Source organism: Rhagoletis pomonella, unplaced genomic scaffold (assembly GCF_013731165.1).
Source record: "Rhagoletis pomonella isolate Grant_MI unplaced genomic scaffold, Rhpom_1.0 Rhpom_scaffold_04455, whole genome shotgun sequence".
NCBI classification, from domain to species: Eukaryota; Metazoa; Arthropoda; class Insecta; order Diptera; family Tephritidae; genus Rhagoletis; species Rhagoletis pomonella.
Genome location: NW_023463006.1, coordinates 1 through 15,533, shown reverse-complemented (window position 1 = coordinate 15,533; position 15,533 = coordinate 1). Strand labels below are relative to the sequence as shown.

Genomic DNA, 15,533 nt, shown 5'->3' with positions numbered 1-15,533 from the left:
GTTCAATTAAACTTATTTATTGTATGTTACTCAAATATTTACTTAATTTAAGGGCTTTCTTTTTTATTTTATTATTTAAATACACTGGCGATCAAAACCGGGTGCATGTTCGACATTTTATTACTTACAGTAACATAACTTTTTTAATAATAAGCGGATTGCTTTGAAATTTTCAGCAATTTTTCCTTATTATCTAGGGTATAAAGCCCAGTAAATAGAAAAATTAACAAGTGATTCACAGCAAAAACGCAAGGCAACTATCTTCACTCAGTTTTGAACTTTTAGGAGGTATATATCAAGAGGACAATATTATTGAAGATTTGACGAAGATTTAACTTAAATCTACTGCCTTTCGAGATTTAATTTTATATGATAAATCTCAAAAGATTTTAGGTTGATAAAACTATGGGTTTCTTTAATAAATAAGTTAAATTATATATTTTAATAGTGTTTAAAAAGTGAGAACAGGTGATTTAGTGAATCTTTGTCGGTGTAATTGCCCATAGAAAACAACGAAATTTAACAAAAGTTTTTTGTTCATAACTTTTAAATGGTTAATAATATTAGTTCGCCCCCTCCGGATTGTTATTAGGGGGGCCGAAACGCGTCGTTTGGTACCCCTCCCGACTTTTCCACACCTTTTTTAGGGGTTGTTACCCCACCCTAGAGAATTACCATCTTTTTTTCTTTGCAGTTAGTAATTTGTTTTATTGTTTTCTATCTGCTGTCTGTTGTAGCATTTTTCACACGTTCCCACATCGTCTTGGCCTACAACACGAACCAATTGACGGTGGTGCTGTTGTGTCGCCAAATGAACAAAACTATTTTGCGCGAATTTAAGAAAAACTGTTTATTTTCCGCAATTAAAGATTAAACATTACAATAAAGCGTTTAAAATAAGGTACAATATATTTGTCGCGCGGCGATGCTGAACTTCTTTTATATGTGTTTGTCTTGTTTCTTGATTGTGTTCTTGGTACGTCTGCTTGACTTGGCGATCCGTTCAGCATTCATTGTGTTCGTAGATATATGGCACAAAACAATGTTGCCACCCGATATGTCGCTAAGTTTATTTAGGAACAGGGTGACTAACACCCCGCCCCCCGTGAATCTCCTGGGATTCACCCTCAATCATAAGCCTGGCAAGGCGGGATGCTGATCTGCGGAAGAGCCCACTAGGCGTCTTTACCTCTGCAACGCGTACTTGACCGTCTTTGGCTGTAAATACTCGCGTAATACGTCCTCGTTGCCATTGCCTGCGGGGTAACGTTGGTTCGCACAACATAACCAAATCATCAACTTGCAGAGGAGGAACCTCTTCCTGCCACTTTGTACGGCACAACAGTTGTGGTAAGTATTCTGTCGTCCAACGCTTCCACAGGCGATCTTTCAGATTCTGGGAAATCCTCCACTGTTTGCGCAAGCATATCTTCTCGTCGACAGGATGGGGCGTCTGCGTTGAGTTGACACAACCTATTAAAAAATGGTTCGGCGTTATTGGTTCGTCTTCCTCGCTTAAGACTGGCACATCGGTTAAAGGGCGTGAGTTGATGATATTCTCTGCTTCAATGAGAACGCTTTGTAGCGTGTCTACCTTTGGCGCAACTTCTCGGAGTGTTCTGTTTAAAAACGTTTTAATGATTCTTATTAGCCGTTCCCAGCAGCCGCCTGCACTAGGATTCGCAGGGCAATTGAAAATCCACTCTATTTTGTATTTCATAGCCTCAGTTTGTATACGATCTGAATCTAGCAGATGTTCAGCAGCTTGTAGCTCCTTTTGTGTGCCGATAAAATTGGTGCCATTATCGCTACGTATTCTCACTCGTGTGCCCCGGCGATTAATAAAGTTTCGCAGGCACAAGATGAACGCGTCAGTTGATAAGTTCCCGGCTAGCTCGATGTGGGCGGCTCGGACGGTCAGGCAGGTGAAAATTACACCCCACCTCTTTTCACGAAGTCTACCGATGGAGACGTTGAGTGGGCCGAATAGATCGACGCCAGTATAAGAGAAGGTAGTTGACCCATCAATGGCGGATACGGTTTGGCTTTGTCGATCGTACAAGCAAGGCATTTTCTTTGTATGTCTCTGAGAAGTGGCTTCAAATGCGGGATCCAATATTTTTGTCTCACAGCATTGATAGTTATTGCGAAATTTTGGTGATGATTCTTCTCGTGGTAATGGCGTACGATTAGAGCTGTAACAACGTGTCTTCGTGGCAGCAAAATTGGGCGTCGTGCTGCCAGAGGCAAATATTCTGCTTCGTCGATGCGACCGCTTAACCGCAATATACCACTTTGGTCCAGGTACGGTGAGAGCTTATACAATGCACTCTGTTTCGCCAGTTTACGCGAAGCTGCCAAATCCGCAATTTCATCCGCGAAGCATTCTCCTTGCACCAATCTACATATTGTCACGTCTGCCATCTCAAGATCTGATATCGTAAGATGCGGGGGTCGACGTACTCCCGCCGTAATTCGTTGCGATCGAAACAGACTGGTCGCTCGGATCACCCAAGCTATAGTTCGTTGTAACTTCGAATACGAGCTGAATCTGGTAAACTCAATAAATGGTTCTCTCGGCTGAGCATGTAGTAAGCGATCGGACTTGACCTCTTCTGGCAAGACGGATGGTGGCTTTATTGTCATTGCGGGCCACTGCTGTTCGTCGTGTTTTAAAAACTCCGGACCCTTTATCCATCGGCTATTGTTGTCAAACTTTGAAGGGCTAGATGGGCGCGTCGCGGCATCTGCGGAATTTTGCGAAGTAGGTACCCATCGCCACTGTTCTGGAGATGTTGCACTGAGAATTTCGGCGATTCGGTGACCCACAAATGCCTTGTATTTCCTTTGTGATGAGTATACCCATTGCAGGACGGTTTGCGAGTCGCTCCAGAAAATTACTCGCCCAAATTTGAACTCGTGGCAGTCGCGAATGAGTTTGTATAGCCGAGTGCCTAACACCGCTGCCTGTAGCTCAAGCCTCGGGACTGACATCAGTTTAATGGGTGCAGTGCGCGTTTTGCCCATGACGAAGCTAACATTAGCCGTACCTCTGTAAATTACGCGAACATACCCAACAGCTGCGAATGCAATCTGGCTTGCATCAACAAAAATATGTATCTCAACGATACCCTCGGAGATGTGCGACGAGTAACATCGTGGCATTTTAAATCGTTTGACGTTAAAAAACTCTTGCCACCAAGGAAGCCATTTGTTGCTAAGTTCCACCGACAATACCTCGTCCCATCCGATTTCACGCCTCCACGTATCTTGAATTAAAAGTTTAGTAAATATGAGAAAATCTGCCAACATACCGAAAGGGTCAAACACGGCCATAGTGATTTTTAACAGCTCCCGCTTCGTTGGCGCTCGCGACCCGTTGAGTACCTCTTCCGGAACACGATGGAATTTCGTGTGAAACTCGAAGGTGTCTTCGTTTGTGTTCCAATATAAGCCGAGTACCTTATCTGCTATCGAATTGCGTTCCATGTTGACTGCTGCACGAATAGATGGTGATAATTTGTTCATTTCTTCTTCTACTTCCGAGCAATTAGAAATAAAATTGCGTAGTTCGAACCCTGCTTCCAGATTGATTTCCATAATTTCGCGACTGGTCTTGATGGCTTGTTCTGTATTGTCAAAGCTGACCACTAGGTCGTCGACATAGTGCTTGTTTACTATGATTGCTGCAGCATCAGGAAAGCGATCTTGAAACTCCTTGGCATTTTTGTTTTTAATGTATTCGGCAATGCAAGGCGAACACACCGCCCCAAAAATCAATGACGTCATTACGTACTCCTCGATGGGTTTGCTAGTATCTGCATTCCGCCACAAATAACGCTGTGCATGTTGATCGATTTGTCGTATTTTAATTTGAGAAAACATTTCGCGTATGTCAGCTGCGACACCGACTTTTCCTTGTCGAAATTGCAGAAGTATTCGTACCAACGGTTGGGCTTGCTCTGGCCCTTTCAAAAGCGCTGTATTGAGTGATACATCATTTACTTGGGCGGCCGCGTCAAAAACAACTCGCAACTTTTCAGGTTTGTGTGGATTGTGGACTGCAAAGTGCGGTAAATACCACACATGCTCGTATGGCGCGTTGACTTCGGTGTCACTCAGTTTTCTGGCATATCCATTGTTTACGTACTTGTCCATTTCCCGCTTATATCGCACAGAAAATTCAACATCATTTTTCATCTGTCTCTCCACTGACAACAGACGCTTTTCTGCCATTGTTTTGCTATGGGGCAGCTTAGGTGGAAATGGTTTCCACAATAAACCAGTCTCATAATGCTTACCCACTCGCTTGGTTGTCGTGTCTAAAATCGAACGTGCATGCTTGTCTTCTTCTGACTCCAGGTTCACCGAATATGCATTAGTGCCAAAACTGTCGGACGCAAAATATTCAGACACCAAAGTGTGCAGTTGTTGACAATCTTTGACCAGCATAACCCGAGGATTGGAATTTGAAGGTGATTTTGTTGGACCATACGCGACCCAACCTAAAGGCGTTTTGGCGGCCAACGGACTCTCATTATCAGGTTTAACAATAGTAGTAGTAGCACTCAGATATGCGTGTTTTAAACCAATGAGTAAACCTGGCTTCGACTCGTGATAATTCATAAGTGGTAGATTTCTTAAATGACCAAAATCTTCTTTGCTTAGAGACTGCTCTTGCAAATTCAAGTTGTTTACTGTATATACGTCTCTAAGCGCAAACTTTTCGTTACTAGCGCAATTACCCACTTCGATATTGATTTTATATGATTTTTCAGTCACCGCCTTATTGTCGTACCATTGTAATGTAAGCGGGTGTAAGACCCCTTTAGCTCCGATCATTTTCGCAACCCTTTCTTCCATGATCGAGATAGACGAGCCTTCATCGAACATGGCAATTATTTCCCGCTTCCCGTCGAGCCCGTAAATATTGACGGGCAACATTTTAAATAATTGCTGGTTCGTGCTGTGTGCTAAACAATTTAAAAGTGGTTGAGCGGGGACGTTCGATGGACTGACCTGGCATAGTGCTTGCGATGCTGGCACCTCGCTATGGAGTAACTGACTGTGATAGCGTTGGCAACCATTTACGCTGCATCGTCTCTTCGAGTGGCATTTAAGTGTGCAATGGCCCTTACGCAAACATGAGAAGCATAGTTGCTTCGCTTTTACTAACTCCCACCGTTCTTGAACCCCTAACGTCTTGAATGCTTCACACTGCGAAATGGCGTGATTTCCGCTGCATTTGTAACATTTCAGCGGCTCTTTTGCGCGGTCTATGTGCATTATGCGACGAGGGTTCGCTGACAGAGCATTGCTTCTGGTTGACTGTGCACTAAACATATATTCGGGCCAGCTCACTAAGCCACGTCGAAAAATGTTCTACCGTTGGGTATGGCTTAATGGTTGCTGCGTATTTCGCCCAATCAAACTGTTTTTGGTGCGGTAATTTTGATACCATTTGCTCTAGCAATGTGGTATTAGCTAAATGCTGCTGACAATTGGCTGACTTTAAAAAGGCGACTACGTTACGAACTCGAGTTGAAAACTGAATAACTAGGTCGAGCTTGTGCTCAACGATAACTGAAAACTGTTGCACTTTGGCTAATTGAGCTTTCACCAGTACATCTGGCCTGCCAAACCTAAATTCTAATTCATTTATTACGTTGGGCACGTCATTGGGAAATATTAGTAAAGATGCAACGGCTTCCCTTGCCGGACCAACCAAACATTTCTGTAGCCTAATTAAATTCTGTCGATGACTATATTTATAAATTTCAGTCGTATCCTTAAAATTAGCGACAAACAGTGGCCACTCCTCGGGATCCCCAGTGAAGTTTGGCAGGTCATACAGCTTCGCATGTGAGTCACTTACTGACGCGGAAATTTGGTCACTTTCTATAATTTGGCTTGACTCACCTTGCGCTGTCTGCAATACTGCATTATGTTCTTGTAAGCCTTCTGCCGGCTGGATTTCTTCTCGAAGTCGAGCAATTTCTTTCTGACTTTCTGCTGTACTCCGACGAAGCTCCTCCACTGAAGCCTTTAACGCGTTCAACGCCGCCACCATCCCGTTGGCTTGAGCTGCATTCCCTGGCATCTCGTCCTCCATGGCACCTTCAATTTCAGTCCTTGGTCTTTTTCTCAAGTTATAGCGGTTTGGCTCAGACATATAATTTACCGCAACCGAGAAAATATATTCCAATAACGGCGGTCCGCTATTCGTGCCAATACTCGTGTGTATGTGTATCAAGCAGTACGTACCAAAATCAAGAAAACTGTTGTGTCGCCAAATGAACAAAACTATTTTGCGCGAATTTAAGAAAAACTGTTTATTTTCCGCAATTAAAGATTAAACATTACAATTGTTAGGCACCCTGTAATATATTTTTGTAGGTGGCAACGCTACCGCCACCGAATTGATGGACAGCAGCTAAGTTGAAAAATGAAAATTCTAGATATACATCGATGGAAGCTTAAGCGAGGCGCACGAAACACACAAGTGTAAAATGAGTCATATAGCGTATCATTTTATATTCAAACGATAAATTTAGATTTCATGTTTTTTGTTAAGCTTCAATAAATAAGCATATACATAAGCGTTAGCAAAGTTTATTTAATTTCCGTGGAACGCGTGCGGTGAGACATTCTTACAGTTTTGACACTTGTGCGCTTCGCAAGATCACCAGATAAACACGGGTAACGGAAATAACTGCACTCGCTGGAGTAGTTGCATGTCGGAGCCGAGGAGATATTTTTTACGGAATCGAGCGACAGAAAAGGCAGATAGCAGACAAACCAGCGAAAGTGATTCGTCGTTCGAAAGCACAACGATGGAGGGACAACAAGGAGCGCCCAGCGAAGAAAATGTGAACGCCATTATTGCCACGCTGAATGCATTACGGGCTTCAGTGGAGGAGCTTCGACAAAGTACCGAAGATAGCCAAAGGGACATTCTACGATTACGCGAGGGTATGCAGCCACAAAGTGTAAGTGGGAGTAGTGTGCAGCCAGCACAAGACGAACAACGCCAGGCTGTCGTGGAGGATACCGGTTCGCACATAAAGTTGTACGACTTGCCTACGTTTGGCGGTAATATTGAAGAATGGCCATTGTTCTACGCAAATTTCAACGACACGACACAGGCGTTCCGTTACAGCCACCGGCAAAATTTAATGCGGTTGCAAAAATGTCTGGTTGGCCCGGCAAAAGAGGCAGTGGCGGCCATGTTAATTTTTCCGAATGATGTGCCGAACGTGATGCGTGAGCTTGAGTTTCGGTTTGGTCGGCCCGACATTTTGGTTAAAGGGCAAATAAGCCAATTGCAGCAGTTCCCGCCAATACCTGAAAGCAAAGTCGAAAGGATTATACCGTTTTCGTCAAAAGTCCGTAACGTGGTGGCGTTTCTGAAGTCCGCGAATTGTCAACAACATTTGTCAAACGTGACGTTGCTTGAGGAAATGATTATCAAGCTGCCGCAAACCAGACAATTCGATTGGGCGAAGCACGCTGCGACCATCTCGCCTTATCCAACAATCGAACATTTTTCGGAGTGGTTCAGCGACTTGGCAAGGATAATTTGTCTAATGCCGACAACAAGCACACAAAGCAGCAAACAAAATGCTGCGCCGAACAATCCGCGTCGCCTTATGCATATCAACCGAGCGAAAGAGACTTTAAAGTGTTACCACTGCAGTGGAAGCCATATGATAGCACAGTGCGAGTCGTTCAAGACGATAGGCGTTCAGGACCGGTGGGAACTAGTCAAAACACAGCAATTATGTTTTTCATGTTTGCGCAAGGGCCACTGCACGCAGAAATGTCGGTCAAGGCGAAGGTGTGAGGTGAATGGATGCCAACGATACCACAACCAGCTACTGCACAATGAGGAAGCAGCTGATCAAACGCCACGTCGAGTCACGCAATCGGATGCCGCTGTGCAGCCACTGTTAAATTGTCGGGTAACACAAATTTCGCAAGGTTTGCTATTTAAAATGTTACCGGTTAATATTTACGGCCCGGACGGCAAGCAGGAAGTCCTCGCCATGTTTGACGAAGGTTCGTCAGTGTCGATAATGGAGGCCGGCGTAGCAAATATGATCGGTGCTAAAGGCGATGTACATCCACTCACGCTGCAGTGGTATGACGATAAAATGGTAACCGAGCAAGCCAGTAAGGTTGCCGTTGAAATCGAGAACTGCACTAACAAGAATAGATTTGCGCTTAAAGATGTGTACACGGTAAAAAACTTGAATTTACCCGAACAGTCACTAAGAAAAGAAAATTTCGATCATCTTAAAGATCTGCCCATTTTGAACTATTATCGTGCAAAACCAGTGTTGCTGATTGGGTTAAAACACGCACATCTCGGTGCCACCACAGCGATTGTGCAAGCCAGCAGCGATAGTCCCTTGGCTGCGAAAACTCCACTTGGCTGGGTTGCATATGGTCCAACGAAGTTGCCATCACCATTGAACCCCCGTGTTCTGCTCGTGCGAGAATTGCAGCAACTGAACGATTTAATAAAAGAATATTTCACAGCAGATAGTTTTGGCGTCAATCCGTCGCCGGAGAAGTTAGAGTCAGACGAAGAGAAGCGCGCACGTTCAACCTTACAACAAACGACCAGAAAAGTGGGACACCAGTACGAAGTCGGGTTGCTGTGGAAAGAGTATCCGCCGAAATTGCCAAGCAGTCGAGCCATGGCGGAAAAGCGCTTGTGGACAGTGGAGAAACGAATGAGAGGCGACGTCGAGTTTCGTACGCGGTACAGAGAGGAAATGTCCAAGTATTTTGAAAGAGGGTACGCCAGAAAGCTGAACGAAGCCGAAGTCAGCGCGCCGGACTTAAACGTGTGGTACTTGCCCCACTTCGCCGTCTTCAACCCCCATAAGCCGGAAAAAATACGAATTGTTTTTGATGCCTCAGCCAGCGTAGGAAATGTGTCTCTCAACTCGGCTCTTCTGAAAGGTCCAGAACAAGCACAATCGCTGATAAGAATTTTATTGCAATTTCGCCAGGGGCGCATTGGAGTATCAGCCGACATTCGTGAAATGTTTTCACAAATAAAGATACGCCAAAATGATCAACAATGAACCAACAATCAACGTCGCCAGCAAGAGAAGCGGTCAGCATGGAACGAAACGGAATAGCAGACAAAGTGCTCGGCCTGTACTGGAACACGAAAGAAGATACGTTCGGATTCCACACACAGTTTCATCGCGTGCCTCAAGAAGTACTAAACAGAGCGCGTGCACCAACCAAGCGGGAATTACTGCGCATCGTTATGGCGGTGTTTGATCCGTTTGGTATGTTGTCTAACTTCTTAATTATTACTAAACTTCTAATTCAAGAGACCTGGAAGAGCGAAATAGAATGGGACGACATTCTTCCGAAGGAGCTGGGCAGGAAATGGTCACAATGGTGGCAAGAGTTCGACAGTGTGAGGCAATTCACGATTCCACGATGTTACTCGCCATACGTCGCAAGCATCGGTAAAGTCGAGGTGCACATGTTTGTCGACGCAAGTCAAGTTGCGTTTGCTGCGGTGGGTTACTTGAGAGTTCTCCACGAAGGAAACGTTGACGTCAGCTTCGTAATGGGAAAATCCCGTACCGCTCCGACGAAGCTCATGTCGATCCCGCGCCTAGAACTGCAGTCAGCTGTCCTGGGCACCCGTCTGTTCAAATTAATCCAAGAATCCCACGAGTTCACGATCGAGAGGGCGGTATTCTGGAGCGACTCGCAAACCGTTTTGCAGTGGATACATTCATCGCAGAGGAAATACAAGGCGTTTGTCGGCCATCGCATATCCGAAATACTTACCTCCACTGCCCCGGAACAATGGCGATGGGTGCCAACTGGGGAAAATGCTGCAGACGCTGCAACGCGCCCATCATGTCCACCGAAATTCGACACCAATAACCGTTGGGTAAAGGGTCCCGACTTTTTAAAGTACCACGAGCAGTATTGGCCTGCCCTAACACTACAACCGGAATACGTCCTTCCAGAAGAAATTAAGACCGAAGCGATACTACTGGTGCAGCCACGCAACTCGGTCATAGACTTCTCAAGATTTGGTTCGTTTCTGAAGCTGCGACGTACTACAGCTTGGGTGATGCGTGCAGTGAACCTGTTCCGAAAGCAGCCAAGAAGCGAAGTGAATTCATCAACGAGCCTGAACGTGACAGAAATCGAAGCTGCCGAAAACATGATTTGCAAATTAGTCCAGCTGGAGTGCTACGCGAATGAGATATCCGACTTGGCAGCGGCGCGCAAACTTAGTAAGCGAAGCTCTCTATGCAAGCTGTCACCGTATGTTGATGAAATTGGTGTACTACGACTGAGCGGCCGCATCGATGAGGCGGCATACCTACCATACCAAGCGCGACGACCGATTTTGCTACCACCAGAACACGGAGTGTCAGCCTTAGTTGTCAAAGAAGTCCATGAGAGGAACCACCATCAGAATCTCGCAGTAACTATCAACGCCATCAGACAAAGGTACTGGATTCCCAATTTGAAGGCGTTACTTAAGCGAGTACGCCAAAGGTGCCCCATATGCACGGTTGACAGAGCAAAACCACAGCCACCGATGATGGGTCAACTACCGATTGACCGTGTGACCCCGTACGTGCGCCCTTTCACATACACTGGCGTCGATTTATTTGGTCCGTTTCACGTAGCGATTGGCAGGCGTCGAGAAAAGAGGTGGGGCGTCATATTTACGTGTTTGACTGTCCGAGCTGCGCACCTCGAGCTAGCGGAGAATTTGTCAAGCGACGCGTTCATCCTGTGCCTTCGCAATTTTATAAATCGCCGCGGCACACCTGTGAGGATAAGGAGCGATAACGGGACCAACTTCATCGGCGCACAGAAAGAGCTGAAAGCATCCGAGCAGCTGTTTGACACAGATCACATACAGTCAGAAGCAGCAAAACACAATATCGAGTGGGTGTTCAATTGCCCTCTGAACCCTAGCTCGGGTGGCTGCTGGGAGCGCCTAATAAGAGTCGTCAAAGCACTCTTAAATAAAACTTTGAAAGAGGTGGCGCCAAGGTTAGGCACGTTGCAAAGCGTGCTAATAGAAGCGGAGAACATTATTAATTCTCGCCCTTTAACCGATTTACCCGTGTCACATGAAGACGACGAGCCGCTTACGCCGAACCACTTCCTGCTCGGCTGCGTAAATTCCACGCAGACACCACACCCGGTTAATGAGCAAATTTGCCTGCGCAAACAATGGAGAATAGCACAAAATCTAAAGGACCGTATATGGAAGCGCTGGACTACGGAGTACCTGCCCCAACTTTTGCGTCGTACAAAGTGGCAAGATAAAGCTACGCCACTGAAAGTGAATGACCTGGTGATAGTATGTGATGCAACGCTATCCCGCAGGCAATGGCAACGAGGCCGTATCACTCAGGTTTTCCCAGCTAAAGACGGGCAAGTGCGAGTCGTAGAGGTGAAAACGGCCGGTGGACTCCTACGTAGGCCCGCATCCCGACTAGCCAGACTAGAAGTTGATGGTGAATGCCAGGAGGATTCACGGGGGGTGGGATGTTAGGCACCCTGTAATATATTTTTGTAGGTGGCAACGCTACCGCCACCGAATTGATGGACATCAGCTAAGTTGAAAAATGAAAATTCTAGATATACATCGATGGAAGCTTAAGCGAGGCGCACGAAACACACAAGTGTAAAACGAGTCATATAGCGTATCATTTTATATTCAAACGATAAATTTAGATTTCATGTTTTTTGTTAAGCTTCAATAAATAAGCATATACATAAGCGTTAGCAAAGTTTATTTAATTTCCGTGGAACGCGTGCGGTGAGACATTCTTACAACAATAAAGCGTTTAAAATAAGGTACAATATATTTGTCGCGCGGCGATGCTGAACTTCTTTTATATGTGTTTGTCTTGTTTCTTGATTGTGTTCTTGGTACGTCTGCTTGACTTGGCGATCCGTTCAGCATTCACCCGAAATTCATCTGTTCGTAGATATATGGCACAAAACAATGTTGCCACCCGATATGTCGCTAAGTTTATTTAGGAACAGGGTGACTAACAGGTGCATTTGCAGGAACCGAATGCACGGCCACAAGGGCCTGAGAAAATTAGCAATATGGATCCGCGAATATTTCATGTGATAATACCGGGACCATCAGAGCGAAAAATGTCACGGCATCTAACAGTGAATAGTAGTGCAGATTTATTTGTTATATGGACGAAATCCTCACAGAATGAAGTATACCCATGGCGGCCGACGATACGTGATCAGGATCGAGCGAATATACATGTCTTCAAGTTGAAGGGGTGAGTAGGAAGATGGAAGGATCGGTTATCGTTTTTTGTCTCTTACAAAATGTTACTATTAAAGCAGTTCCGCTAAATGTTTCATTGAAACTACAATATCTGTAAAAACATTAATAATTTCACTTTGATTTAGCTATAAATATTTTTATTTTATTTACTTTTATGCGTTTTCCCTTTCCAGCATACAAATAGAATCCGTTTCGTATTGTTGGTCAAAGAATAATCCCCTCTCAGTGGATTTTCTACGTTCAGCCGAAAGTCAAATACTCACCGTAGAACAAAAAGTGTCACGAAAAGGTGAAATATCTGCCGAAGTATGTACATACGAAATTATCTCGGGTAAAATGCAACGCGCCACAGTCACCTCAATTACAATGGGAACGCAAATATGCTGTCATGCCTTCAGTCCCGACCAAGAGAAGCTATTTTTGGGATCGATTGATCGTAAACTTTGTCTACACGATCTGGTGCAGCAAGTGACGAAAGTGGCCTCTCAAATTGATATTGTATGTTTACTATTTTCCACAAAGAAATACATACATAGTAGTTTTAAATAAAGCATTTCAAAATTATTTATGTTTTAGATACCCACGCAATGTGCCTGGCACTCCGATAGCAGTATTGTTATGGTTGCTAATGAGCGTGCACAATTTCAATGTTTTGACCTCGCCCTAACACCGGTGGGCAATCAGTTGCAGTGCGAAGATGTGACACCTCTAAATTTATTGGATCTTTCACACTATTTCACCATACAACCAACGCTGCTGCGCATTGCTTTCAGTCACAAGCCTGATTTGTCACACCATTCGTTGCCTTATGTGCAAACAGATTGCTTGCTGCTGTTGCACTTCGAAAATGGCCCATTGAGTTGTATGCGACTTTTTGCAGGCGCCGGCATGCGTGGCGACATACACAATTCAGGCCTGACCTCTGATGTTTTAATTGACAAGTATTTGTCGCTAAATCAACTGGAGAAAGCGGTGAATTTGCTGATGGTGCTCAACTGGGAAACTTATGGTGCGATGTGTTTGATATCGCTGCACAAAATTGCTAATCATGTTTTGTATCGCGGCGAGGCGAAGCGTACGCGCGTGGAATTGCTGGGAAAAGCGCTGAAGACATTCACCGATGCACTTTCAGAAGAGACAAAAGATGAGTTTAGTGATCAAGTTTTTGATTTTAAAAGGCGGTTTTTTTTTATTTGCTGCGGTATGTTAAAAATTTAATGAAATTTAAAGTTTTTGTAGTTAATACACTTTTTTTGTAGGAAACAAATGTTTGCAGAAGCGTTCGAAGTCGCTGAGGATATTGAAGATTATGATCTCTTTATGGATCTCTTTAATGTGACGAAATCGAATGCGAATTTAATCGAATTTTCAGCCGCCGCCTTTAGTCAAGCTGCTATGATACTCCATGAGGAGGAAGGCCATGGCAACGGCATGCCAACTAGTGATCTAAGTTTGATTGTTGATTATCGCTCAGAATCTGCCTGTTCCCAATCAACTTATTCCAACTTACAAATAGTGCAAAGAAAGAAAGTTCAACGTAGCAACTACGCAAAAGAACATTTAAAGAACTATGTGCCACCCTTGCCATCATTTAAATCAAAAATATTCAGTCCCGAAATGATAAAAATAAATATTCCAAAGCCAGAGCTGCGCATGGAGAATACGCAAGATATATTGCGCACCCGGCCGCCACCACCACCGCCACCCCTGCCATCGCTGCGGAGCTTAAAAATTTCACAAAATGCAACAAGTGCGGCAGTAGCGGTAAGCAGTACACTGGCCGAGCTTTCAATGAAGAGTGGCAGTGATTTAAATAATACTGCAATGGGTGTGTATATGGTTTTTAGAAAATATGTACATATATTAAAAAATATATATATATTTTGAACTATAATTAAACTCTCCATTTGCTATTTTTAAGTCCACGTCGCTGCGCCATCCGTCACTCTGCTACCCTGGCAACAACAACTGCCTGCGGATGCCAAGACGCCAAACAGTACATACCACCACCGCCATGCTTCCGCGAATACCTACCACCAGCAACAACACACACGCGCAAACACATTTGCCAAACACCGCTGCGACTTTTGTGCACCATGCTTCACCGGCTGTGGTGGCAGAAAACTCTTTGCCATTACCACAAAAGCATGTGCCAATAGTGCAACCAGCAGCGCTTACCGCTTCTACTACTGGAAATGTTAGCTCGCTGCAATCAGGCGTTTACAAACCAATATATTATCAACACCCTTTAGTGTCTGGCACAATACCACCTACTTTGGTGGCGACGAGTGAAGAGCATCAAAAGCGTCTGCTCCAAAAGAAACCCACAGCATCCATTCTTTCGAACAGTTCAACACAACAACAGCAACAAAATGGTGGTACTATGATTAATGGTGGCAATGGCACACCACTTGCAAATGGTATGCATAAGGAGCTGCACAGTGGCGGTGGGAATGGTGGTCGCAATGCTGCTGGTGAGAAGAATAAGGTGAAGTTCTCTGACACGGTGCAGGTCGCTGTGGTGCCGGTAAGCGTGAGGGGAAAACTTAAAAATTAGGAAAATGTTGAGTTTTAATTTTTCTGACTTTGCAGGAAATTCCACGCAAAGAAAAGCCACAACCGCCCAAACGCAATGGCTACTCACGTCCCTTGTCGCGCAACATCACAAATCCGAAGAAGGAATTGGCTGATAGCCTGCCGTTGTGTCATCCACACGACGAATACTTGAAGGATTTCAATCCCTTGTCAGCAGGTACGTACATCCATACTTACCATGGCATTAGTGCAAAATTTTTTTTTTAATTACTAGCGGAAGAGATGCCTCGTCCCCAAACGAAATCCCCTAATCGCGACGAAGCCACAAAGTCGCGCAAGTCGAACAGTAGCTCTCAGCCAGCCATCAAAGTGGTTCATTTCGGCGTAGTTTGAGAAATCATAGGTTTCAAAATTCAACTTTGCAGCAGCGGTTCTAGCAGAGAACGTGTATAAATGAGAAGGCGCATTTTCTGTGTGAACTAATTGCAGAGAACGTTTATAAATGAGAAGGCGCATTTTCTGTGTGAACTAATTGCTGCCAGAAATTTTGGGGTGCAGTCGGCCAAATACACCACTCGTCGGCTGCCACCATACCAAAAATTTTTCCGTGTCACCACACTTCGGCAAATTTACCATAGTTCAACGCAAAAAATAAGAAGGAAACAGGTAA

General features: G+C 44.7%; 1 pseudogene; it reads left to right on the top strand.

Moving 5' to 3' along the window:
- Positions 1 to 737: 737 nt before the first annotated feature.
- On the top strand, positions 738 to 15,502 carry LOC118754713 (annotated as a pseudogene).
- The last annotated feature ends 31 nt before the right edge of the window (positions 15,503 to 15,533 follow it).